The sequence below is a fragment of the Agelaius tricolor genome, unplaced genomic scaffold, assembly GCF_023055355.1.
Source record: "Agelaius tricolor isolate 1412-34295 unplaced genomic scaffold, bAgeTri1.0.p SCAF_27, whole genome shotgun sequence".
Classification (NCBI taxonomy): Eukaryota; Metazoa; Chordata; class Aves; order Passeriformes; family Icteridae; genus Agelaius; species Agelaius tricolor.
This window is the reverse complement of record NW_027269287.1, coordinates 10,204,642-10,218,352: the sequence shown is the minus strand read 5'-3', so window position 1 is coordinate 10,218,352 and position 13,711 is coordinate 10,204,642. Positions and strand designations below refer to the sequence as shown.

General features: G+C 36.4%; 1 protein-coding gene across 9 annotated transcripts in view; it reads right to left on the bottom strand.

Annotated features, from left to right (window-relative positions):
* The window catches only part of TRPM3 (transient receptor potential cation channel subfamily M member 3), a 413,447-nt gene that overhangs the window by 103,519 nt on the left and 296,217 nt on the right, over window positions 1-13,711 (bottom strand). The window lies entirely within an intron of this gene.

Below are 13,711 nucleotides of genomic sequence, written 5' to 3'. Positions count from 1 at the left end.
CACAGAAAGTACAACTCATTTTTACATATCTGAGTACTTTTTTCTGTTTCCTAGAAGGCACTATATTACATATTAATCAGATTTTTATTTAATATTCCTTGTAGAGAAACATTTTAGGTTTGGGTGAATTATTTTTAAATATCTGAAAAATTATGGTCATGTGATAATTACATGGAGGATTAATTTTTAAATTTAATTAGTACAATTTTCTAGGATGAGCTTTGGTTTCAAAAAGCCTTTTTTCCTTCTCCTTTTGGAAGGAAGAAAACTTCTTGTCTAGCAGTATATCTGTGAACTTGAAATTGGCTGTGAATGCTGACTAATGTGTTATCACTGTGATGTTTATGACTTAGTTAAATAATAGTTCAAGATGGAAAATGGCTGGTTGCAAAATCAAAGGTCTTCCAACTTAAGAGTGGTCTCTGCATTTTTATTCTGTGTTATTAAAAATAATTTGTTAGACAGACAGGAGATTCATTTTCTCTCAGTTTTTCAAAAGAAATATTAAGTTTGTATCCAATAGCAGGTATGTGGGAAACATCTCTTACTAGCTGGCATATTACTATTTAATAAGCTCTTCAATTCACATATTAAATTCTTAATATTTCTGCTATAAATCCAAAACTACAGGTAGCGTCTCATGACCTCATTAATAGAATAGAGAAAAATAAGTCATTATTTTCGCTCAGTATAATGATTCATACAAAAAGAAGAAAGTACCAAAGACCTGAGGCTCATCACTATACTATTTCTAAAATAATAACTTGCATTTTGAGTATTTCAGTAAGTATGGATTTTTGCAGCATAGACTAGACTGCTTAGTATTTCACAGTGTCAGGTATTGCTAATGAAGTTAGACTGCAATATTGTGCAAAAGATTTATGTAGTCAACTTAAAGCTTCGTTATTGTGTTATTGCCTTTGTGGTCAGCAGCAGAGCCAGTGAGACTTTCCGACAATTGCAATTCCAGGAAAGTATGTACACATCAGAACATTTTTCCCAATGTGCACGAAATAGCACTTGTAGGCCTTCCTGTTAATATACAAAAAACCCCATCATTTTACCCTTGACACAGCTGTGATGCATAAATATGTAAATTAAAATAATAAACTAGAAAAAATGAATGCATTTGGAAATGGAAGGAAGGAAAAGCTGCATAAATGTCTGTGTTGAGTGAAAAGGGACTAAAAAATATCAACTATACTTTGCAGAAACCCGATTTTGTTTTTCCAGTTCTTGGAAAAACATTAATATTTTATACTGTGAGTATATTTATAAATAATGTATAACTGCCTTATAAATTATTACTACTTCTTTTAGTGAAGAGCTAAGCATGAGTTACCCACATTTTTATAGACCAACAAGTGAATAAAATGCCTCATTTACTACAAAATGCATTTGCTACTCATGTTTTTAGGCATGGTTTTAGGAGTAACTGGGAAATATCACTATGCTGTACACTATCTGTAAGTTCAGCCCTGAGTTCAGTCAGATAAAACAGAGGCTCTCTAGTTGACCAACCTGGCAGAAATGTGTCTAATTTCAGTCTCATAACACTGCATGGTGGTAGGCACATCTGAGTTGATTTCCTCCTGGCCACCTTTGCTCCTTCATTGGGTCAGACATTTTGGTGTGAGTTGTCCCACGTTAAATTTCCTTTTTCTACCTGGAAATTTTGACTGCAGTATTTGGTAATTATTCGGATTTGTTTGGTATGTTGGGGCCTGTGTCTGTCCTGCTGGAGGAGTTACTGCACAGCAGCTAGCACAGGAGTGACATACATCTGGAAATGTGTCACACCTCATGCACAACATGCAGTTGGAGAGCCAGATCTCCAGAGGCTTGCTGCAATGGAAGAACATCAGGCTTAAGGTTACACATAAGACTGTGGACATACTGAGAGAGCTCAAACTGTCCCAGAGGAGGGGCAGAGTAAGTCTGCACAAACCTTAACACGGTGCATGAGCAGTCAACCTGACAGCTCAACGTCTTTTCCTAACAAGGCACACACTGCTCATCTGTGCAGTGTAGAAACAGGACTCAGCCTTCCTAGAAAACCTGAGCCTACCCTAGGCCCAAGGATGTGTGAGGCATCACGGAGCTGGAAGGGTTCAAAACAGCTTCAGGAGAGCAGGTGTATTTGCATGATCAAGGAGCCTCTACATGATCAAGGCCTACTCTCCTGGTCCACAGATTGCTAAATCTTCCTGGACCTAGATGTACTGCAGATGGTGGGGTACACAAATTAGCAGGTTTCTCTGCTGGTCATCATACCTCAGGTTTGCATGTGCCTATCTCAGATAATGAGACAATAGGCTCTTAGCAGTAGACAATTCCTATGACAAGCTTTAGACTTGTTTCGCACCACTACCTTGTGAACATCCTGCAAAGGATCTGCTGCTTGCGGACAAGAGCTACCTTTATAACTGCAAACTTCTCCTAGGATTATGGCTTCTGTGAGTGGTAAACTCAATGCTCCCTTACTGACTGACAAACAAATCCAAAAATACAAATCAACAGATTTAGCTGTGTTAGAGTTCCTGTAAGTGTTTGTCAGTGCACAGTGAATGGAAAGGCACACAGACCATTTTGCACAAATGCTCCATAGTGTAAAAAAACTTAAATTGCATCAAACAGATGACATGTTCACAGATACAGGCTATTAATTCAACAGATGAGGTTATATACTACAGGGTCTTTTAATGCAAGGATTGTTTACTTGAGGTATTTAGCAGAAAATCTCATTTAATTGTCAGTGGATGATTGATAAAACTGTCGTGAAGCTCAATAACAATACTGATGCAGTAACAAGAACTTAGACAGCTTTAAACTACATTTTGATCAAATCTGGCCTTAGTTTTTAACCTAAATATATATGATGAACTATGATTTTTGAGGGGAAATTGACTAATAAGCCTTATTCATTTGTATTCGAAACACTGCAAAGTAGCATTTCCTTCCAATTTTTTTGAGAGGCTTAAGGTGTCTTGAAATTCATATTAGAATTTCACGGTTCTGGTAAGTTTAAGAAATATAAAGAAAGTTCTTAGCTCAAGAAGTCTGTCTTAGAAGTCCAGTTTCTAGGTTATTGCCATGCTCCATGGGACAAGCAGAATATGCAGCAGCATGATGTATTAACAACAGCTGAAAGAAACTCCCCATGAAACCTGTGCCTTCCAGAAACATTTTAGTCCAAGTGTTTACATAGTACCTGGATATATCCTAGTGCAAGCTACCTACACAGGTTGGATAAACAATTAAACATGACTTGGAATCTTAATAAGCAGAAGAGCTGGTGTAAGCCTAAAAAATTGAGGAAAATAATTTTAAATTTCTCAACCAATATTTGTCTTACAGTAATGCAGAGTCAAAAAAAATTCTCTTTGGCTGTTAAAGCAGCAGGTAAGTGATGCTAAATTGATTTAAAATTTATAATGAAGTCAAATTCAAATAATTTATATTGAATTCACAACAGTCATTAAAAGGTTTGAGCACACAAATGTGTCCACTTCACCTCTGGACATCAGTACCTGTGGTACTCCCTATGGTCCCAACTAGCTCAGAAAGGCTAAGTGATAACAGAACATCATAAAATAATCCATATCCTTCATATTAGGTTACACTGAAATAACATTTCAACTTGGGTCTTTTTCTAGGCATTTGTTTTCAGGAAACTTTTTGGAAACACCTTCTAATGTGTATAACACCTTTTTGGCTAAAATATCAATAGCAAAAGGCAAAGAGATAAGATCACCTGCACATACAATCTGCATGCTCCAGTTCTCCAAATCACAGCTGCAGTATGTTTACCACTAGAACAATTACATTACTAAATGATCATAACTGGAAAAAAGGGAATGGATTTTGCTTTCACAGGACGATGGGAAAGAATGCTGGGTTTTATTACCCAGAAGTACAGGAACATCTCCCAAATGTCACATCTAGTTCAAACCTAATTTCACATAGCTCCACTTTTTAGTTAGCTTTTCCTTTTCCACATCCCTTCTCTCGAGCATCTTCACTAGAGCAGAACCTCTTATTCCAGTTATGGCAAATATATGAGGGGTATTTATTTTAGCCCTTCAAGAACTGTTACATAACAAAAGGAGAGAAACTTACAGATTAAAAAACAAAACAAAACAAAACAAAAAAGAGAGAGAAGAAAGAGGTCAAAGTAATTCTACTCTTTTTCTGAGCACCTTTAATAGTTTTTTGTATTCAGCAATTAAGGGGAACATCCATTTTTTGGAGACTCATTACCAGCTCTATGTCTAAAGAAATCAAACTGATCTGGAAAGGCAATTAAAAAAAATCTAAGAATATTTGCTGTGTTCCTGAAATTCACAGAACTAGAGGATTATGTGTGACTGGATGATACACAACCACTACTAATAAAGAGAAGCTCACAACAATTTGACTTATTTTTTATTTTCAATTTATTTTTTGACATTTCTACTATAGGTTTGTTGACTATCATTTGCTGTAATTTCCTTTTTATTCTCCTGCTTCCCAAACACAATTTAAGATCACTACTATGAATTTTATTTTGTTCAGCTTTGTTTTTTGCCTTTGTAGTTTCCATTCGTTCTCCTTGGTCTCCTTGTTATGCTCACATCCATTCTGCATTCTTATCTTTTTATTTTTCTTTTGGTAGCCCAATCACATTTTCACTTCCTCTCTGTCTCCTTCTGCTTAATCCATAATCTTTTATCTCGTCTTTGCTAGGAGTATGATTGTATTATTTTGTCCCAGTCTGTTCCCCTTTCTCTTCTGCTCTACCTTGATACTTTAATTCTCATGTCTATTTGTTCAGAGCTCCTTCCTCACCTCTCTAAATCTACCTACTGATATATCTGCCATCCTGCCAGACCTGACATTGACAGACAAATCTATGGACCTGACACCTGGAGCCATATCTTCATTTAATAGTAGACTGATCCTCAAAACTTCTCAAAAGGAAATTCAGCATGGTAACGAGAAAAGATTTGTGGTATCTTCTTTTGATTTTTTTACTTGTCTTTGCAGAAGCATAAAGTTCAGAGAGTCCTCAGAAGAAATGTGACATGGGAAGGGCCTATGTAAGACTCTGCCCTGGGATTTGTGAGCCTTAAAAGCATCCAAGCAACCACTTGGATCAAATGGCAATACATGGTTCAAAGCTGGCACTTCAAAGATGCACACACACACACACACACACACACACACAGGTACCCACACACAAGAACCTTTGTGGATTTCAGTCAAAACTTACCCTGTCTGTCCTTGCAGTTAACTGCTAATTAGGGCAGCGCCAGAGGACCTAACAGGTTTCACTCTTGGAGCTCATCACCTGTAGGCAATGGTCCAAGACACACAGGAGCAACTACAGTTTCAGAAATTCTCACATTCTCTCTGATTTCCCCTGGTGCTTCCTCTGGCTCCCTTTGGATGTGAACACTACCACATATTGTATGCAACACTTTCAAAAGCTATCACATTGTAACATAACCAAATTCTACATTACCTCATATGACATATTGAGGTGATTTTCCTTGTCATATTTTGCTTATTTTTCAAGATATTTGTCTCTATGTAACCTAGAAAATTATCCCTTATTCTCACCTGTTTCAGGAAACTACAATAGGTGAGATACAGAATAGCAGAAACTTGGCTGAAATGGATTAATCGTAAAATAATGTTTCTTAGTTTTGCAGCTTTATGAATTCAATAAATCTAAAACATCCAAAAATCAGGGAGCTGAAATCACCTGTACTCTTTTTCTTCTACATGAGTCATATGAAAACACGTGTTTTAAACAAACTCATCTGTTTAAAGTCAAGTTTGTGAAAGGAATTTTTAGATCCACTTGTATGGATCTATTGAGTGCTTCAATAATGATTTGTAACCTTGTGCTTTGTCAACCCTTTCTGAAATATATTTGTCTTCAGTGTCTGATTAACAAACATCATGATGCTTTTCATGAAAAAAACCCAAGTTTTCAATCTCTAGCAAAATCTGAAATAAGTTAAAACTTCAAGAAGTTCTGGGGTTTACTGAAGTTTCACAGTAGTCAAATTTTTGATCTTGAAGCAGACTTCTTCTCCTAGAAAGTAATCTATACCTAGATCTTCCCAGCTATGTAGTTATGAAAATGCATCTAGGACTGCACAGGACATGATGGAAAAATCTGAATCAAATGAGAATTCCAATGTATTTGATGATGATGTAATGGTCAGAGAAGGTGCCAGTGATGACAGTTGAACGTCCCTTTGCCTCCCCAGCCCCCTTCATATATTCTCAGGCATAGGATGACAAAGGGAAGTCCACGGGTCACATGAACAGACACTGTTGATCTATTATACTGTCTAAACTGTCTTCTCTACCTAATCAAATCACCCAGCTTTATCTATCAATTTCTTATTCAGAGGTAATTTTTTTCTCACAGGCCTACCAAAACTCAACTACATTAACCAACTCTATAAAGAAGAAAGATTAAATACAAGGTCGCAGGTTCCAATGCCTATTGTCTGTCTGTTTTTTAAACAACATACAGTGGAGGTAGAGTAAACCTTCAGCACCAAACGACATGTTTAAAATGAGAATAACTGCAGCATAATAATGAACAGTACAATTCTGCATTTAGTCCTCTGTGGTCTGGGAGACAATTCCTCCAGAAATGCACTGCTCAAAAGAAGAGTATTAGTTTCACCGGGTGGATCTACACACCCTGAGGATTTGGTGTGGTCATCTTCCTCAGAAATATTAACATGCTTCAATGTGTAGGAATGGACCTAGCAGTGTAAAGTGGTTCTTGTAAACTCAAAAAGGCTATAGAGTATATAGGTTAAAAGATTTATAAAAGATTGAAAAGTTTATGAAAGATACAAAATAAAGCAAACTATTTCAAACTTTCTGATTTTTTTTGGAGGGGTCTATTTCCACTTAAACACACACTGCCTTTACATCCTCTGGCTCAATATTCTTGTTTCAAATATGTTTTTGGTTACATATCCATATTTTTACATTATTTCTGGCTCTCCTGGAAATTGAATTGTTAAAAATCTAAGAAAAGAGCTTTTTTTCTTTGTCTTTTTATTTTTTTCCAGATAACTTTTTCAGAAGAAGAATGTGGTAGCTACTTTTATGAAGAGAAAAGAGTTTTCAATAGCAGAAAAAAGTCTTCCCTCCTCATCAGCACAGCCTGGACTCCTGCTGGCTAGGTGACATTACATATGCTTGTTACACTCATTCCTCATGTTAGTGAAGTCCTTTTGCCTCATTTTGTTCTTTTCACCTGCCTCCTTCCTTCTCTGAGGCTGTGTCTAATACTATAAAATGTCAGAAATCTAGCAAGTATGGGATCATCTTTTAAATCATTAGAGGAAACACTACAATTTTTTACATTTTAATCTATTACAGTAGCTGTTAATCCCGAATTGAACATCACTGCTTTACTGACTAGACTCCATCTATTTCCAAAGCAAATTTTAAGAATTTTAAACCTCTGTCAGAGAGTTACAGAGAATGGAAAATTCTGGCAGTGTTCTGATGAAGATTTTAATATTTTGATGTACAAACCCTTCAATATAAGTAAAATATCTGAATCTAGAAATAAAACGTCATTAGCATGTGGTCAGTATATTTTCAAGACATTTGCCAGGTATGCAAATATCACACAAAGCTTATTCTGCTCTTTGAACCACTACATTGACATTTCCTGACACATTCCTTCCTAACACATGCTGAACACAAATTTTATTACTGACACAGATGTGGTATAAGACATGAAATGTACACAAAAGACAGACAATGATTGTATGTTTCACCAAATGGTTATGCACACACAAAAACATGCTATGAGTGCATGCTATGCTGTGCTGTGGTGGGCTATGCTAGCCTATGTGTCATGTCCAAATTCTGATTCTGCTGACAAAATTATATGTGTTCTTTTAAAGAAAAACTTTCAACATTCTTATTAATTCACAACACCTTTCATTCAAATTAAAAGAGTTCATATATGCAATGTGTAATGATCATTATATATATAAATAATCTGTGTCCCTGTCTTGCTCCTCTGCTCCAAGTAAGAGCACTCATATGAAGAAGGAAAGTAAGCATTTGTGATGCAAGTGCTTGGCAACCATGCTGTAAGCTCTTTAAAGACTTGAGAATACTTTGAGCACCAATAAAAAGTCAGTTAATACCAACAACTATATCATGAGAAAGGAAGACCATAGTGCAAACAGAAGGAATGAAATTAAATTAATATTATAAAACTGCAAACATGAATCTGGAGCCAAAAGGGAGAAGCTTTAGGTAGGATTTTTTAAGATTCTGCAAGTGCTGGTAGAGGCCCTTTATATGTAATATGAAGTAATTCTAGATCACACTTGTTAATGAGAAAACATTGTTCTGTGTAATCACAAAATGAGTGAAACCCATGGCATGTCAACCTATTGGACTTTGTTTGAAAATGATTAACAGACCTCAGATCAAATGTATTATCTGAATTGCTACATTAGTAGTTACTCTAATCTAACCATCTGTGGAGTAGCAGGGATGAATATTGTATGACTTGTAGCTTCCAAATCACATTTTGTAGACAGATGTCTTTTATATTTCTGGTCCAAGGCACAACTGATGTGCCTATTGCATTACTCAGGAAGGTTCTGCAGAAATGGTAATGAAGTACTTCTTTAGCAAATGACCAGGCCATTCTACAGCTCTTTGGAAAAATAGTTTCCAGTTAGCTAGTGTCCAGGAATGTTATAATTGCAGAATTTGCAATAGGTGATCTCTAGTAATTAGATGCTTCATTTATTTCCTTTCTCTGTTTATAGATTACATCACCTGTTTGGTGACACACTAAGTTCTTGTTCTGTATTGACCACTAGTACTTCCACAGGATGGGGAAAAAATAGACTAGCTGCACTTTCACACCTTGAGTGATCATAAGATATGCATTCATTTTGAAACCAGTGACCATACTGGTGAAAATTATTCTGCCTTTTTTTTTTTCTCCAAACAGCTTCTCTGGAAACATTACTTTGCACTATTGTGACCCATTAGAAAGAAGGTCTAAGTATACAATATTTTGGAAAAAGCATTTGTAAAGGGTATAAAAAATTTACAAGGTACTGAAGACTTCTCAGGCATCAGGGAGAAGAGAAAAAGAAAAGAAGAAAGTCCTTGTATTCCTTCTGAATAAAATTTAGCACTGAAACATAGCACTTCAGAATGACTCAAACCAAGGAATAGTGTAGATAAGATGACATTGAGGGGTGCACATGAACTTTAGAAAAGGAATAATTAAATTATAGACCTACAACATCATGGCAGACTATGTCCTGAGGATGGATGCCTAATGACTTTTAGTTATTTTTATAAAGATAATCAATTAGACTTCATTGTTTTAAATGGATTTTAGGTCTCAAAGACAGTAAGGACTTGTATGATATTTAGGAAAATCAAGTCCAAACTTGAAAAATCCCACATAAATTGCAGTTTTTCTGTGTTAATTCTTAAAAAATAATTCCAATGTAAATTATGGCTGTTCAGAGTAAAACTTGCATCTTTTGTTCTAATCAAATAACCATATCCTTAGGTCATGGAGTTGGGATTACAGTGAGTGCCCACTGTATGAATGTGCGGCACCAGCATGCTCTTGGTGCACATGAAGCATGCCAGGCACATGCCAGGCACTTGGGCTACATTAGACCAGTGTGTCAAGCGTGGGCCTTTGCCCCATGCTGACTCTGTTCATCACTGGCAGGGCTGTAGCTGAAGCACTGGATGCAGGTTTGGGCTACTCATGAAAAATGAGAAGAAACTGGCAAAGATCCAGAGGAAAGATGCATACGCCTAAGGAGGAGAGTTTGAGACGGCAGTGCTTATTTAACCTTTTAAAAAGGAGTCTAAGAAGTTATCCTATACCTGTTCTACAACCTGCAGTGATGTTAAAAAGGTGTCTGAGCCATATTTTTCTTGATAGGGTGAGGTTCTCTGAAGGGAAAATGTCCAAAAATAGCAGTTTGTGAGCTTCAGATAACACACTGGTGATGGGGTTGGGGAAAGTTTGTAAACCTTTTGCTGGAATCCTTATAGATTGGACTAGGTTGAATATTAATATAGGAGGTTATCAGCTAAATGAAGGTTGAATATTAATTACTGGAGGTCATTGGCCAAATGAAGCTATAGATAAACTTAGCATTGCAAATACTTCTCTTTGAGAAGAGACTCACACTGGGGACCTTCAGAAGTCTGTTCCAGTCTATGTGTAATCTGCCATTCTACAGACAGCTGTGAGCTGTCTTGTGTCCAAGGCAATGAGACAGAGTTTAGTCTGTTGAGCACTTCCAGAAGCAGTGAATCAGAAATCAGTAAACTGGCAGTGGTGGATTACATCAGCCTGACATGCCGTGGATCCCTTCCTTCCATGGAACAGTATAAGGAGAGCCCAGAAATGGAAACACAGCTGCCCTCCAATTTCTGCATCTCCCTATTGAGCTGGGGCATTTTACTGTGTTAAAAATCTCTATACCCTTATCCTGAGAATCTTCTGCTCATTAATGCAATATTTTTGAATAGTATGGACTCCATATTTCAATGTAAAAACTTTTACATGAGCTATTGAATTAACCATGTAATGCTATATAAATAAACTCTATGGAAGAGATAGTTACAAAGATATCTTTCCTTCCTTCCAGTGTATATCTTCAAGTGATCTCTGTGCCTTGAAAATTCTGCAAAAAGTCCAGGACCCAAATATTTGTTGAATTGGAAACCAGAAACATTTCTGATTAGATCACTTCGAATATTTCCTTTTGATCTTAAAACGCTATTAGAAAAGTTCTTATTTTCAACATTTCATGCTACAAAATGATGCACTTTGAAATTCAAGGACTTTGAGACAACTTGAGGCTCACTTCAAGAGATGGTTGCTGGGCTGTGTTAAAATAGTCTTCCTTTGTGAAAATAAGAAAAACCTGTGCTGAGCATTAAAACATCAAATAACCTCCAGGTATTTGCTCAACTGAGTGACTCTGTGCTGAACCTGCAGGCTCAGGGCCACAAATGTCACCCTCTGCTTTTCTGAAAACTATTTTTTAATTCCTGAGTATTTGCTGAGGACAAAATAAGAGCAATACAAGTGGTAAAACCTAAAAAGATAGTGGAAAACAGAATACTCGATAAAATATTTTCCCTAGTGTTCATAAGGGGCATAATTGGAGATTCTTCTTCTTCTTCTTCCTATTATTATTCCTGTTCTTATTCTTATTTTATAGTACACTGATTCAAGAAATTGGATACCGCTGAATAACTAATAATGATGCCATATTAGGAATAAAAAAAGCTAAGACTACCAGAATTATCTGACATATTTAATGACCCAATTTAGTCTTAAATTTTATAAAAGAGACTGCCACTATTTTAGTCTATATGAAGGGAATGCCATTTTCTGAGTCTTTAATATATGAGAACAAGTTTAAAGCTTCCCTTTTTGAACTATATGTGACCTCAAATATCCAGCAGAGCTATCACTGCACTGGAGAAAAACAAAGTTAAAGCAAAGGAAAACAAATAAGAAGAAATGACAAGCCTAGCATGTAGAACTCAGGCAGGCTTAACAATAAGAATAAAATCTACTTTCAGCACTACTGTTGAGGGGCAGACTGTGAAATAAAAAGTTATCAATTGTTTACGAGTTCCTAAATCTGTTCTGTTTTTTAGAGCTGACTCTCTTTTTTAGTGATTAACTAAAAATTGCACCTTTTCCTGAGTCTCTCACAAAGAAAATTGTGATGCTGTCAGTGTTTTTCCCCACTCCTCATGCTTGCCAGTGGAATATGGTAAGTAAAGACATACATGCATGGCTGCACAGACTCCCATTTGGATAAAAATCCCTTGGCAGCAAAGCCCTGTCATGCACAGGATGGAGGATCTACATTGCTCTGCTATAAATAAGGGTAAAGAAAAGCATCAGAAATTGGCCATCTGTTTGGCTGACCCAACAAGGCAGGTGGTCTTTCTCATCCATATGGTCAACTTCCTAATAACTAGAGTGTGGGCAGGACTCAGTCGCCCTCTTTTAAAGCAAAGAAAAACAAAACATTGCAGAAACATTCTGGATGCCACTGAACCAAGACGTAAAAATCTTATAGGCAGGCTTCTTTTTGAACAACTTTTTCACGTTTCTATTTTGAGGAAGTGCTGTGAGATCCAAGTATCTTTGTGTTTATAAGAGAGAAAAGGAGTGAGTGGTTAAATGGTGGACAGTCTCTGTCACAGAGGAAAGTGAAAAGGAGGATGCTTACTTTTGTTTGTGGGGCATACTGCAGAAAGAAACCAGAGAAGAGAAGTTCTTCATTTTTTTTAGATGTTTGAAGAAGTCAAGCAAGCATTTGACTTGAACCAGTAAAGTCTCTAGTTTCATCTATCAGTCATTTTTTAAAAGATAAGGCTCTTCACCAAATCTGAATTTAGTTAAATCTCTAAAGAGATTTATTTTTTAAGATAAGATTTTACCACCAAAATATTGTGATGTAAACTGTAAAAGCTCACACTTTTCTTTTGAAGGCCTTCAAAATAACTGCTGTTTATGCCAGAATTTTATGTATTTTCATGATATGCCATTTTCAAATGTGCCTTTTTGCTGCTGGTCAAGCAAGGATTAGATTACACCATCTTCATTTTCTAAGGAAGCTCCCAGGCATGCACCCACTGCTTATGGTGCAAGCATTTTGTGCAAATCTATGTAGTGCTCTCCGAGAAAAAACAGTGTAACTGTGATAGCCTAAAAACAATAAGCTTGTAGTGAGTGAAGTTCATGCAGTGCTGTTGAAGGCTGTAAGTGGCACAACATTTTAATTTAAAGATTGTATTCATCATACAGAAAACTTTATCAAGCATGAAGGGCATTCTAGTTTATGTTCACCCAATTGGGCCTGCCTGTAATCCCTTGTCATCTGACGTCTGAGAGCTAAATGCTTTTCCTAGTCTCATTCCAGTTTCACCTACCTGTCACAAAAAGTTCCACCATTCCTCAAAATTGCATGTTTCAAGAGAGTTATTAGCAGAAAGGCTGCATATGATCACTTTTGAAAAACTAGATCTGTTTTATTCCTAAAGAAATCTTATGGAGGCACAACACTGATGTTTATTTGCAAGACCAAAACAATAATTGAAATTAAGTCCCCATCTTAAAGCATGTGTACACTACATCAAGCATCAAGCGTGGGTACACTACATAAATAATAATGTTAGTAGTGAGATATCATATTTTATTTTATCCATGCAGAATGCTTATTTAGGTGATTAGTTTTTCTTTTAGGTAGGAAAGTAGTACATGAAAAGAAAAAAAAAATCTTTGAGAGAAAAACTGGGGCTTCAGTCTGGTCATGATGTGATATCATCAGAGTTGCAAAAGATGAAGTGGAAGTAACACCTAAGTTCATAACTCAGCTTCTGTCTTTGGCTAATGACAGCTGCCTAGGAGAAACTAATAAACACAGTGCAAAGGTATAGCAGCACCTTTATGGAACACTCTCACTGCCTATAAATATCAGTGTCTCTTCAATCTGCAAAACACTTATAATAAAAAACTCTCCCTTACATTTTGTTACCCTTTTCTGTAACTGTACTAATTTCACCTTATTCTTTACTAAATGAAGGAGAACCTAACTGTACAAAGTTCTAAGGAAGAGAGGCTACCAAAGACCTCAGTGGAATCTGA